Raw genomic sequence first — 15,296 nt, forward strand, 5'->3', positions numbered from 1 at the left:
GGGGAGGCTAGAAGGGAGGATCGACAAAGGATGATGCTATTTTTTTTCATATAAATTTTTTAAACAATTTTTTTTTAATATGGAGCTGGATTTTTCATTGATGCATTTGATTGTGAGCTGTGATTTTGGATTCGCTAAGTCCATTTTCCTTCATTATGTAGTTTTTAGAATTTTAGGTCTTGCTTGTTTACTTTGGCAAGTAAAGCCGAATCTTGCATGAAAATGGGACATTCTCCACTTTTTCTCCCGTTCATGTTTCACTAAGTCCATTTTCCTTCATTGTGTAGTTTTTAGAATTTTAGGTCTTGCTTGTTTACTTTGGCAAGTAAAGCCGAATCTTGCTATGAATCCAACTCTAAAAATTATGCAAGCTAGGTTCATTAATGTAGGAAATAGATGGATATGCTTGAACTTGAAAGGGTTCAAACTAGTAGGGTCCTACACACAAAACTCTTGTTAAATCCACTCAAGACCCTTCAAATATTTATATAAAACTCTTAATTGCAAAAGGGCTAAAGTTTATATCTCACACGTGAAAGATGGGCAAGGGAATATTATTAAGGATCCTTAGGTTTATGGATAAGAAATGGGTTGATACCTTGGGAGATTTGTCTTCAGGAGGATACATATATTGATAGACATCTCTTGAGGCAAAGGCATGGCTCATAGACATCATCCCCAAACAAACCTCTCATGAACTACTCAATGTGTTAAGAGGAAGATTTAGGCACTTGGACTCTTGGTTAGGATGGACTTTATGTAGGGTTTTTTATTGAGTTTTGCTCTAAATGACACATGAACTTCATTGTTAACAGAGCCTTTATGGCTTGTGAATTGGAGTAAGACTCTTGCAATAATGGTGGCCATAAGGTTTACTCCTTTGCGAGCAATGAAAACTCGTAGCCAAGAGTCAACATGGTTTTATTCAAGGAAGGACTATTCTTTATAATATAGAAACGTGCTTTTAGGCGACGAGTTTGTTCCTATAACCATACAAAAATGCATTGTGTTAAAGCTTGAAGCTTGACCTTGAGAAGGCATTTGATAGGGTTTAATGGTCCTTCTTGAGCAAGGTCTTGGCCAAAATGGGTTTTGGAAAGATAATATCTTTAATCATATACATCTTGTGCTTTGCATCTGCACCAAATGTAGAGAAGAAGGAAACTGCAAGTTTTGTTCAAGATGATTGGGCATGGACTGTACATTGCACTTATGACCCTTCTGTTCATGATGTATGCATGTCAGTGGTGGCAGAATCGGATGCTTGGTACTTTGACAGTGGTGCTAGTAAGCACATTACTTCACAAAAAAATTTGTTCTCGTCTCTGGAATATGTCCCAAGTGCAAGAACCGTCACATGTGCAAAGGGTTCCTCATATCCTGTCAAAGGAGTTGGTAGAGTTATCCTCACTGTAGCAAATGGGGGTGCATTTACTCTTTCTAGAGTTATCCTCACTGTTGCAAATGGGGGCACATTTACTCTTTCTAAAGTTTTATATGTGCCAGACATTAAGAAGAACTTGTTGTCAGTTTCAGCCTTAGCCTTGTTAGGCTTGACGGTGAAATTTTGGATGATAGATGTACACTTCAGGATAGAAATGATGGTTATTCTATCATTGCCTTAGGTACCTTGTTTCATGGCCTATACAAGATGGATGTATTTGAGAAGTAGTAGCATGATGCTTGCTCAGTCTCTACGACGCGTGGTGCTATGACTAATGTAGAATTACGGCATGCACGATTTGGCCATCTGAATTATGGCAGTTTGTTACTCCTTCAAAGGCATGATATGGTGTCTGAGTTGCCAACTCTTGAGACCCCTACTAGACATGTATGCGAGGGGTGTATTCCTGGTAAAATGCATCGGGCATCATTTCCAAAGGATGGATCTATGAGAGCTGTTAAGAAATTACAGCTTATACATAGTGATGTATGTGGTCCTATGAGGACACTATCTATTGGGGGATATCTCTACTTCACTTTTATTTGATGATTATACCAGGAGTATATGTCCAAGGAATTTCATGCATATGTGGCTGGAAAAGGCATAAGGCATCAATGTACAGTGCCATACACACCCCAGCAAAATGGTGTGGCTAAGAGGAAGAACATGTCTCTCATGGAAATGGCACGATGTATGTGAAAGCCCAAGATTTACCTCATGGTTTTTGGTTAGAGGCAACTATGTGCGCAAACTGTGTGTTAAACAAATGCCCTACCAAGGCCTTGCAGTCTAAAACTCCTTATGAAGCTTGGCATGGCAGGAAGCCTTCTGTGGCTCATTTTTTGTGTTTTTGGTTGTCTTGCTTATGCTCTTGTTCCTAAGCAACAATGTAGTAAGCTTGATGATAAGGCAGTTAAATGCATATTTGTGGGATATAATTCAAAAAGCAAGCGATACAGACTCTACCATCCGGCCTCAAAGCGGATTTTGGTAAGTAGAGATGTTGTTTTTGTCGAAAACTCAATTCAGCCCATGCTTTCATGCAAAAAATAGCAGAATGTATGCTCACAAGACATGTTTGATTTGCTCCTACCTTTGATTAATGGAGGGCAGCCATATGTAGAGCAATTGAATGCTCAACCAAGTGCTGAAATTCAACCTTTGTAGGTGCAAAATGAGCCTGCAAATCAACTTTTTGATGAGGCAGTTATTGAGGATATAGTGGATGAGGAGAGAGCAGCCATATAAGAATATAGGCGTAATTGTGCAGACATTGAGGGATAGCAAGTTGGCAGCTCCTTTACCTAGTAGAACTCGTGAAGGTTCTCATCATGTAGATTATTCTCATGTGGATCATGTTCTCATTTCTACTTTATGTAATGAGGAGGAACCTGTTTCCTTTGAGGAAGCACATGATGATGATCATTGGATACATGCTATGCAGGAAGAGTATAACTCTATACTCAAGAATGACACCTGGTATTTGACAAATCTACCTCATGGCAAGAAGGCCATTGGTACTAAGTGGATTTACAAGATAAAACACAAAGCAGATGGTAGCATTAATCGCTACACAAGGCCAGACTTGTTGTTTTCAAAGGGGTATGCCCAACAAAAGGGCATTGATTATGATGATACCTTTGCACCTATATCTCGTATGACTACCATTAAGTGTCTCATTGCTTTGGTAGCACATCATGGGTGGAATGTACATCAGTTTTGATACCTTTGCACCTATATCTCGTACGACTACCATTAAGTGTCTCATTGCTTTGGTAGCACATCATGGGTGGAATGTACATCAGTTGGACATTAAGACTGCATTCTTGAATGGTGATTTACATGAGGAGATGTATGTATCACAGCCTCTAGGTTTTGTTGTGAACGGAGAAGAGTTTAAAGTATGTAGGTTGAAAAAGGCTGTTTATGGCCTTCAGTAGGCTCCTAGAGCATGGTATGAGAAGATTCACACATACTTGGTTGCAAATGATTTTTGCAACAGTCCAACAAAGAGTACCCTCTATGTGAAGAGGAGTAAGGACACATTTTTGGTCATCGTTCTATACGTTGATGACATGTTGCTCACGGGACCCAATATAGATTAGATTTAAGCATTTAAGGCGGATTCGCAGGTGAGATATCAGATTTGGGACTGTTGCATTACTATTTGGGGATTCAGTTTATGCAGCACAATGATGGCATTGTTATGCTGTAGTCTAAATATATACATAAGCTATTGAAGAGGTTTAATCTTGAAGACTATAAACCTGTGGCTACGCCTATGGAGACAGGTACTCGACTTAGTCTTCAAGATGCAGGAGACTCTTTTGATGCTAGTTTGTATCAGCACGTTGTTGGATCCCTTGTTTATGTATGCAACATGAGGCCATATATAGTATGCGGTCTCACAGTTGAACAGATTTATACATAGCCCAGGTACAAAGCATTGGCAGGCTCTTAAGCGAGTTTTTCGCTATTTACAGGGCACTTAGTATTTTGGATTGTTTTATCCAAAAGGGGGTGAGTCACAGCTACATGCTTTTAGTGATTCAGATTGAGCTAGATGTTATGACACACAAGTGCCCACTAGTGGGTTTTGCTTTCAACTTGGTGATTCATGTATATCATGGCTCAGCACAAGAAGCAGCCTACAGTGGCCACTTCCAGCTGTGAAGCTGAGTACAGGAGGGCAGCTTTTACAGCTATAGTTGAGTGTGTGAGGCTCACACGTCTTATGGCTGATTTGGGTGTTGGACAATCATCTAGCACTATCATTTTCACTAACAGCTAGAGCGCATTAGCAGTTGTGAGGAACCCAGTGTTTCATGCTCGCACTAAGCACATTGAGGTGCATTACCACTATGTTAGGGAAAGACTCTCTGCAGCAGCAGCAGCTGCAGAGATCAGCTTGGTCTATGTGCCTACACATCACAACATGGGAGATTTATTCACGAAGGCTCTTCCTCGTGAAAATTTCGAAGCTTTTCGTAAAGATTTGAGCTTACTTCCTTTTTAGGATTGATCGGCCATACCCTGTACATGTTCACATCATCACTCCTCCAGGGGGGATTTGTAGCATTATATGGTAGTGATGTGTGTGAACACACTTAGGACCACCGGGGTATTTTTTCCCTCACTATGAGGTTTTTTCCCCCCTTGCGTATGTACACCCTCTTATCTACTCATTTTGGGGTGTGTACTTATCTTTTATATCTGGCACACATTTGTTCATTCTAATCTAGTGAGTTTGTGTGCTCTCAAGCTTCTCTATCTTGTGTGTGTGTGCATTGTTGCAACCCTAACCCTGATTCCAACAAAGACAAAGATTCAAAATCCTCATTTGATGACAAAGGTCATTTACCATGCCTTGAGGAAGGAGATGCTGCTAGTTTGAGAGGCTCATGATCCAAGAGAAAGTAACGCAGTTGGTTGATGAATCACTTTAAGAAAGCAAAGAACAATGGATTTTCTTACTAAGACACCACCTATGGTGCAATGCATGTTTACAACTACACAAGTTGAAACATTGGAGACTCAACCAATTATTCAAGATATCCAAGATGATACTGAGGACTAAGAGGATGAAGTCAAAGTAGGAGCAACTACATGTGCCATTCCTTGACATGTTTAAGTTTGACAATTTAGTCAAGATTCCAAAGGTATCACCTCTCAAATCATGTGAGACAACCACTACTCAAAGAACAAGGATAAAATACAACTCACTACAAGTCTGCTAATGCAGCAGACCTAGGCATATATGCCAAAGATGAAAGACAATTATACTTCACAACATGCCTTTGAGGAAGTGCAATTATTTGACTTGGATTTCGCTAGAGTTAGCTTGGATTTTCGATGAGAATATCTATCGACTTTATGGGCTGCCAGCCAATATAGTCAGTGATAGAGACCAGAAATTTAATAGTCACTTCAGGTGAGCAGTGTTCAAAAACTTGGACACAATGCTTAGTATGAGCACGGCTGACCACCCCCAGAGTGATGATCACACAGAAAGGGTCAACCAAGTACTCGAGGATATGCTAAGAGCATATCTGAGTAAACGGCAAATAAATTGGGAAGATTACTTACCAATTTTAGAATTTGCCTACAATAGTGCGAAGCATGTCGTACAGACTTTAGTCCTTTCATGCTTATGTATGGGTTTCAACCCCAATATCCAGTAGCTGTGGAGTTAGCTACTAAAAGAATTCAAAAAGTGAAAGATTTTCTGCAAGATCATCACGATATGCTGAAAATCGCTAGGAAAAATGTTGAACGAGCCCAAGATCATTACAAGCATTATCCGGATGAAGACTGCAGAGTGGTCACATTTGAAGGTGACCAAGTATTTCTTAAAGTTCCCCTGAGTTCAGAATCTTTGAAGATGGGAAAAGTGCCAAAGTTGTCGCCTAGGTTTTGTGGAGGACCTTTCACAATACTTAAGCGTGTAGGTGAAGTTGCCTACAAGTTAGCTCTGCCAGAACATTCTAAGGTTCACCCATTTTTCATGTTAGTCATTTGCGGAAACAACTAGGTGAAGATGCCAGAGCGCATCTTGGATTTTCAAGAGAAGCAAACTAGTCACAGAATTAGACAAACAGTGTCTAATTAAGTGAAAGGATAGACCGAAAGAAGATTCAACTTGGGAAGACATTAGTACTCTCAAGACCTGATATCCTACCTTTGTTTTTGAGGACGAAAACTTTTCCAAAGGGGAGGAGTAGTGTTAGAACATAGGTAAGACTAGGGGGAGTCAAGCAATTCAAGGGAGTCCGGATATGTGTGGACGGCCAAGGCTATTTTAGCCAGCTAGGGTCTATATGACGGTTGGTCCTATTCTCTTCTAACAGGCTCATGGAGGTCTCATGATTGATCTCACATCGATGTTGGAATAATCTTAGACCAACAATTGCTCAACTACACAACATCCCCAATGATGATGGTGATTACGCTCTAGATTGGTCCAAAGACATGCTACATGATAATGGTAATACTGAACAAAGCAATACGCTAGCTAACCATATTACATTTTATTATTTGCTTAAGATGAAGGGTAAAATCAAAGGTTATGATATTATTGTGTTGCATGATGATGGTAGTACGCATGATTTTATTTTTGAATGTGTTGTTAAAAAGTTATAATTAGAAACACGCCCATTGCTTTATAAGGTAAAATTTGCATTCCAAGGCACACGTTACAATGGTACTAAGGAAATTAGATAACTAGAGATTGTCATTGGTCCTTATAAAGAGAAAAGGGATTTCTTAATTGCACGACTGCACACTAGTGATATAATTTTGGGTATGCCCTTTCATCATCAATTCAATCTTCAAATTGACTATGACACACACATAATGGGGATCACTGTTATGGGCTTCCACACCTCCAAGAGGGAACTCTACACATTCACCTAATGGATGAGCAATAGCCGTTGTGGGGTACTTACCAAATTTTCGATCCTCTCAAGTCCCTTGAGGCCTCCAAGCTCACTTATCAAGCTCCAAACTCCAAACTCCACCTCCACACTGTCACCGTGGAGTCGCTCACACCATCACATAGACCAATTACACTCTCTCTCACTCTCTCATACAAGCATAAGTACACAAGCATGAAAAGAGGCAAAATGCTAGAATGCTCTCACTCCTCACTCTCTCTCAAGTCACAAGGGGAGAGCTCTCAATAGCACAAAGGGGATTGTGTCCTTTTCATTATGAGAAAATGCCTTATATACAATTGGCCCTTATTCACCCCCTTGGACGCCCAAAACTTACTTACTAGGCCTTGGGTGGCCAATATCTCATAATGTACAACCTTTATAGTGCCTTTGCATGACACTTATTAATGTCCTCAATTGAGGATCATGTTGTTAATCCAAATGGGATTAACATTTCCCCCTTCCTGATGTAGGTTCTGTCCTTATTAAGACCTGTTATTACTGAGGTCGGAAGACTTGGTCACCGAACTCATGTTGGTAGAAATTTCATCTAGAATGGAGCTTCCGAAGAGTGCGACTGAATGCTGAGTGTGAGTTCCAAAATCCAATGTCTACCATGTCTTCAAATGTAACGTGCATGTAGGCTAGAATAGTACAGCATCATTCCTCTGTCTGAAGGCCCTTGATTCATATCGAACTTCAAGTGATGTGCTTCAAAGCCATCATAGGTTTCTTTTGGTTAGTCTATTAGTACCACCAACAATTTCATAAACTTGACACTTGCCACGATGGCCGGATCGGGTGTCCTTCGCCATGCTCTAATCCATGTTAGCATTTGCTGTCTTTGTTCTTGAATATGGCCAAATGTTGCTGGTGTGAAGATAGGGAAGTTATAACAAACATGGGAGTCCCTATTTTTGGCCTTTTTTCCTTTTTTTTTTGGTTAGTAATTTAGTGTTAGTATTAATTTATGTAAATTTGGATGAGAGAATGTGAGCGTATTAATATTTTAGTGATTAGTTACTAGTCTTGTGAAAAAGATGTGCAACCCATCCCCATGAAAAACATACGCGTGAAATAGTGGGGACGTGAATGTACAGACGTGAAATAGTATGACGTGAATGTGCAGACATGAAATAGTATGATGTGAAACTGGGGGGCGTGAAACACAATGACATGAATGTGTAGACATGAAACTATATGGCGTGAAACATAGTCACGTGAAACAGCATGGCGTGAATCACCATGACGTGAATTACTATGACGTGAAACTCTGCGGCATGAAACACGGTAACGTGAAACAGCATGGCGTGAATCACCATGACATGAATGTGTAGACGTGAAACGTTGTGGCGTGAAACACAGTCACGTGAAATAACATGGCGTGAATTACTATGACGTGAATGTGCAGATGTGAAACAGTATGACGTGAAACTGGGGAGCATGAAACACAATGACGTGAATGTGCAAATGCGAAACTCTGTGGCGTGAAATATAGTCACGTGAAACAGCATGGCGTGAATCACCATGAAGTGAATGTGTAGACGTGAAACTCTGTGGCATTAAACACAATCATGTGAAACACCATGGCATGAATCACCATGACGTGAATGTGCAGTCATGAATTTATAATAGTGTGTGCACATGTTTAGGATGGAGTTTTACATATATTGAAAAACGACATGTATTGATTGCATATACAAGTGATTTATCTTCAACACAAGATGACAAGCATTCGTTCATTCAATCGACTGATTTCAACGCAAGTAGACATGTTTGGACACACAAAATCAATTGATAACATCATAGAAAAAAGAGAAAAAAGGAAAGCAAAGAAAAAGAAAAAAGGGTAAGCTCCCACCTCGAAGGGCTTGGGTATGCAGTTGAAAGTGGTTGAACGCAAGCGCAAAGATGCTTGATGATCGAAATTAGTTCACGAACACGACTCTCACACGATGCAAAGTGACAAAAAAAGGAAAAATTTTGATTTTATAACGCAGCCGTCGGATAGGGCGCCTGCGTTTAATGAAGAAGCCACATGTCATTTCATAATTGGCTGTCAGAGTTTCTACCATTTTATGGCGTGAAACTCTTCAAACTTCTTCACGGGATGAAACACTAATCAATGGTTCATGACGTGAACGACTATAGTGTGGTTCACGACGTGAACCTTTTTTTTGCTGTTTCATGTGGAGTGTATAAGATCGAATTTTTTTCTTACTGTGCCCAAACACTCACACATGCATATGATGATGCATTACTTACCTTGTCCCTTTGATATTTCCATGAAAACCAAGGGTTCACCTGGGTACTTTTGGGCATTTGCTGATGCAGTCTTTTTAGCTCTATGTGTGAGCTCCTTATTGTTCCTTCCACCTAACTAAACAATTTTGTTGCTGTGTCTCCTTGTGGATGGTTTCCATTTGGAATCTCTTTGCTTCTATCTTCACATTTCTTGTTCAATTATGTTTTCATAGTAGGTATTGTTGTTGCCATGCTCATTCTCAATTCAGTTGGATGAATTTTCTTTCTCCTCCACACAAAAGCAAGTGTGGTGCTGGTTGTTCGATCGAGGAGTTAATGCTGTAAGCCATCACATCTCTTTGTATATTGATTCAAACCTTTTGTGGTTTTGGTCATGGACTTGGTTGTTCGATCGAGGAGTTAATGCTGTAAGCCATCACATCTCTTTGTATATTTATTCGAACCTTTTGTGGTTTTGGTCATGGACTTGGGTTTGGGTACCCATACTGTTGTATTGCCTTGATAGTAGCCTTGTGCTTGCAATAGGTCCTTTTGGACGACCCATTGCTTTGATGACAGTCACGAGGCCTCTGCAAGTGCTTGGAGTTCTGCCACTTGGTATGTGTTGGCAATGGCCGACTTTTGAATTGTGTTTTCCCTTGACTCTTTTCATTACTCATTGTGTCCTTCCTCTCTGGTTGATCCTTAAGTTGATTCTTATGAGCACCCATTTTTGTGTACCCTTGTATGTTGGGTATTGTATAGGCAAATTCAGCATAATGGGTGCAGATTTTTCCCTTAATTTGTCGAGTTCCATAATGGTATGGACATGACCTTCTCATAGATGCTCAACAATGCTGTTCTTTCTTCCCATTGGATATTGCACTTGTTGGCGCACAGATCCAGGATCGTCCTAGGATCATCTCTTCCTCCATTGTACCTATAGGAATCACAAACACCTTCCCGACCAAGGAATTATTATTACTGATGGAAATATTAACATTTAAATACCCCTCAGCCTTTGTGGTTGTTAGGTGCACACTACGAACTTGAGCATCCGTGGGTTTAAGGTGTGGTTTTTCTAAGGCTAACCAAGTATCATATGAGATCAGCTGGACCCTGTATCTATTAATGCGTAGCCTTAGCTTCCTCTTGCGCTTGCTGGATTTTTTCTTTTGCAAGCTGTTTCTGTTGTTTTAAGAGGTGTTCCTGCTACAAAAGCATCTCTTGGGTCAATAGTCCAAAATAATTTTTTAGTTTACTCCCATTGACATAGCCCTCCATTTGGATGCCGTCAATCGTTTCTATTCGGACAGACCCCTGTGGTGTGATTTTCGATACTCGGAATGGTCCCAGGCCTCGGTATTTAAGTTTCTTTTTCCTGGTGTTTCCCACACCAGACATGAGGACAAGGTCCCCCCGTTTTCAGTTCTTTTTGCTTAAGGTTTTTATCAAACGACTGTTTCCTACTACGTAACTTTTCAACCATGAGCCCATGTGATGCTATCAACTGGGTCTCATCCATTTTTTCCAAGTCAATTAGCCTTTCAGCTAATCCATTCTCAGTTAGACACTCCTGTACATCAATCCTTAAGCTTGGGACTAGGTATTCCATGGGCATAACTGCTTCAACACCATAAGCTAGATAAAAAGGAGTATATCCCGTTGTCGCTACCTTATATGATGTGGAGTAGGCCCAAAGAGCTGCTGTCAGCTATGCTCCTAATTTGTTCGATTTGCTTCCAATGTTTTTGTCAAGATGGTACACAAAAACTTGTTTTGGTACTTTCTGCTTGACCATTGGCTTGTGGGGAGTAAGGTGATGATTTTTGATGGATCACTAAGAATCCTGCAAGTAAATGATTAATCACCTCATTGATAAAATGTGAGCCGCGATCACTCACTAATTCTAATGGGCAGTCGAACCTTGATATGATTTGCTCATATACAAATTTTGCAGTTGTTCACACATCAGCTTTCTTTGAAGCTCTGGCTTCCGCCCACTTCATGAAATAGTCCGTGGCCACAATTATGTACCGGGCTTGGGATGCATGTGCCACTGGACTAATCGGCCCTACAAAATCTATCCCCCATTTCTCAAATGGTTGCCCTATGATGATGGGGGTTAGCAGCATCTTGTCCTTTTGTTGTGGAATAGCAAAACGTTGACATTCCTTGCATCTTTTGACAAACTCTATGGCATCCCTGACTAACGTAGGCCACCAGAGTCCAACTTGAAGCACTTTTCGAGCTATAATTTCTCCAGCAAAATGCCCACCTACTATCCCTCAATGAGACTCTTCCAATATGGTTACAAATTCATCATCTCTTACGCACCGTTTGAGCACATCGTCCTTGCCTAGCCTATATAGTTCTCCCACAATCAATTGATATGGTGCCGCAAGCTTGATAAACCGCCGTATCTTATCTTTGTTCAAGGGTATGTCCTGCGGAAAACCATAAGCTAGATACTCTGAGATCTCTTCACTCCACTCAGGTACCATGTCCAACTGGAATAAACAAGCATAAGGAAGGTCATCATCGACACCAGTTTTACTGGTTCCCCATTTGGAATTATGGACAAGTGGTCTGCCAACACATGCTGTGTTCCCTTCCTTACTGTGAGACAGAGTGAAGTTGAATTCCAAAACAACAATAGTAACCACCGGGTGATTCTTCCCATGGTGCAAGGTTTATTCACTAGATATAGTAAAGCTTGAGGGTCTACAAAAAATATAAATTTGTTGGCCAAGAGATAATGTCGATATTTCTTGATGACGTAGACCATGGCCAATCCTTCTCTCTTTGTATAATAGTCGTTGTAGTTCACCTCTGCATCATTCAGCTGACGAGCAATTAGCGAAGCAAATTGGATAGTTCAATTTGAACTCACCAAGTTGGTGGGATAGCACGCAACCAATAGCAAAATTTGATGCATCGATATATACGTGAAATATGAGATCCCAATTGGGGGGTCACAAAATAGGCGCGCTTGTTTTGCCAAGGCTTGCTTTTCTGATGATCATAAGCTTCTTGACACCCCTCAGTCCACTCAAAGACAATGAGAAGTTTGTACAAAGGTCTAGCTATCTCAGCATAAAAAATGGTGAAGCGTCAATAATACCCCACATGACCCATAAATCTTTGCATGATGGTAGCTCCAAGATCAGTTTGACCTTGCTATCATCAGTGGATATACCATTCTTTGAGACTATGTGTCCCAATATTGCCAGGCTTGACCCAGAACTGGCACTTCAAAGGGTTTAGTGATATACGATATAATCGGCAATGTTCAAACACTTTTCTCACAAGCCACATGATCTTCACATATCGAGAATGTGAACATAGATCATCAATGAATACCTCCAACCACTTTTGCAAGTAGTCCTCAAAAGCTGTGCACATCAACTGTTGAAAGGTTGCAGGGGCATTTGTGAGACCGAACGCTATAACCTTATAAGCAAATGTCCCCTACATTGTGTTGAAGACTATCTTATGTTGGTCTTCTGGTGCTATGGACACCTAATTGTACCCGGAAAACCCATCCAAGAAGCTGTATGCTTCCCTCCTAGGCCACTCTTTTCAAAACATGTTCAGTATAGGGTAATGGTCCTTCCGAGTGGCTGCATTTACTTTTTTAAGATCGACACATACTCTCAGTTTCCCATTTTTTTTACGCACTATCACAATTGGTGACAACCAATCCGTATGTTCGATCTCATAGATAAAGTTCGCAGCAATGAGCTTATCAATTTTCTCCTTTACAATTGCTGCATACTTAGGATTCATCTGATATGGTTTCTGCCTGGTTGGTCTCGAACCTTCCATGATTGGAATCATATGTTGTACCACCTTAAGCGGTACCCCTTTCATTTCCTTGTAATTCCAGGCAAAACAATCCTTATATTCCTTGAGGAGAACAATGAGCTCTTCTTCCTCTACAGGAGTCAAATCTTCGCGAAGTCGTGGTTGCTACAGATTTTCATGTCGTGAAACTGCAGGAAATGGTTCACGTCGTGAATGGTTTTCCTGCACTTTCACGTGCTCAAAAGATTTTCCTCCTTAAGGATAAATTCCTTCCTTTAGTCGAATTCCCTTTCCTTAGCTGACCTCTCCAGTCTTGGTATTGTCGATCCATTGGTTTGGTCTACACGTGAATTTGCAAGATTTATTTCATGTCGTGAAATAGTATGTGTTTCACGCCGTGAACCGCTTCAAAAATGGTTCACGCCGTGAGAGGTTTACTGCACTTTCACGTGCTCAAAATTTTGGCGGATTGCATCGTGTCATTAGAGGTGTCAGGATAAGGGTTTCTATTTTTGGAAGGTAATCCCATGATTTTTGACGATAATCCTGGCACACTGATTACATGAGCGATTCGCGTGTGAAACTGCAAAGAAATGGTTCACGGCATGAACAACTTTCTTGCACTTTCACATAAAATTTCCCGCGTCAGCAGTCTGTGGTTTTGGGTGCATAATACTTATCCAAAAGATGAAAATTAGATTGCTCCACTCCTGAGGAATGAAATACAAGTTCCTGGCTCAATCAATGGTCCTTTATGTTTTTGATTTTTATGAATTTTTTGAAAAAAGAAGAAAACAACACCCAACTTGCTCCTTCACTTTGGTGTTTTTAGTGATGCTAACTTTAAAATTATCAAAAGTAACCAATGAATCCTTTCCTAAACAATTCCACCACAACATTCAAAGCATCAAAACCATCTCTTTTTTTTCTACCACACATACCTTATCCCTTCATTTTCCACACAATGCACTACTAGAATGCAAAGGCAATAATGAATACTATGCAATGGGAGTTGAAACTCAAAGAGGATGGAAGAAACAAAGGTGTAAACGAAACTTTAACTCTTCAAAGTAATGTCACACATGAACTTTTTCCACTACTATCACACACACAAGCTAAATGTGCTTTGCGTAAACGAGACAAGGCCTACATGATATATGTCAATGAAATAGGAGCAACTAACCACCTAGCTCAACAACTCTTTCTAAATCAATTCAAAGACTCTTTTGTTCGTGATTTTCCCCCAGGTCTACCTACATCTCATCCAGAAGACCACACAATTGAGATCATCCTTGGTAGTCAACCTCCTCACATAAAGCTCCCTATAAACAAAATCAAATTCAACAAAAAGAGATTCAGTGACAAATATAAGAACTTCTAGATCGAGGACTCATAAGACCTAGCAGTTCTCCTTTTGGTGCCCAGTACTTTTAGTACAGAAAAAGAACCAAACCTATCATATGTGCATTGACTATAGAGCATTGTATAAGATCACTGTTAAAAATCGATATCTCATTCCTTTGTGGTGCATCTGTATTTAGTAAGATAGATTTAAAATCTGGATATCACCAAGTTTGAATGCACTCATTTGACATATACAAGATAGCTTTTTGTACTCTATCCAGACATTATGAATTTCTTGTTATGCCTTTTGGTCTTACTAATGCACCTGCAACATTTAGTCGAATGATGAATCCTATTTTTGGAAATATCAATATTTTGTCATGCTTGTTTTCAATCAAAATGAAGAAGAGCATAAATAGCATCTTACCTTTGTATTCAACCTTTTGAAAGAAAATCAGCTATATGCTAATCCAAAGCAAAGTTATCTCTTTGAAAAAGAAATTGATATTTAGGTCATATTGTCTTAGTTAAAGGAATTAGAGTAGACCCCAAAAAGATCCACACTATTAAGACTTGGCCTACTCCAAAGAATGTGACTGAAGTTCGTTCTTTTCTAGGGTAATGCAGTTACTATAGAAAAATTATTCGTAATTTTTCTTTGATTGCACTACCTTTGACTTTTCTTTTTCAAAAACAAACTTTTTTTCATTGGAGAAAGTCCCAACAAAAATTCTTCGATATGCTTAAACATATTCTTACACATACCCCTGTACTTCAACTGCCTGATTTTTCTAGACCTTTCTTCCTTGTTGTCACTGATGTTAGTGGATCCGGTATTGGTGCAGTCCTCATGTAGGAGGGTCATCCCCTTGCATATATGAAAGTCATAAACTTAAACCATTTGAAACTAAACATAGTACATAGACAAAGAACTTTTTGCTGTTGTTCATACACTTCATACGCGAAAACATTATTTAATGGATTCTAAATTCCTCATTAAAACAGACCAATAGAGTATACGACAT

The sequence above is a fragment of the Cibotium barometz genome, chromosome 31 (genome assembly GCF_041138505.1).
Source record: "Cibotium barometz isolate CiBa-2024 chromosome 31, ASM4113850v1, whole genome shotgun sequence".
Taxonomy (NCBI): Eukaryota; Viridiplantae; Streptophyta; class Polypodiopsida; order Cyatheales; family Cibotiaceae; genus Cibotium; species Cibotium barometz.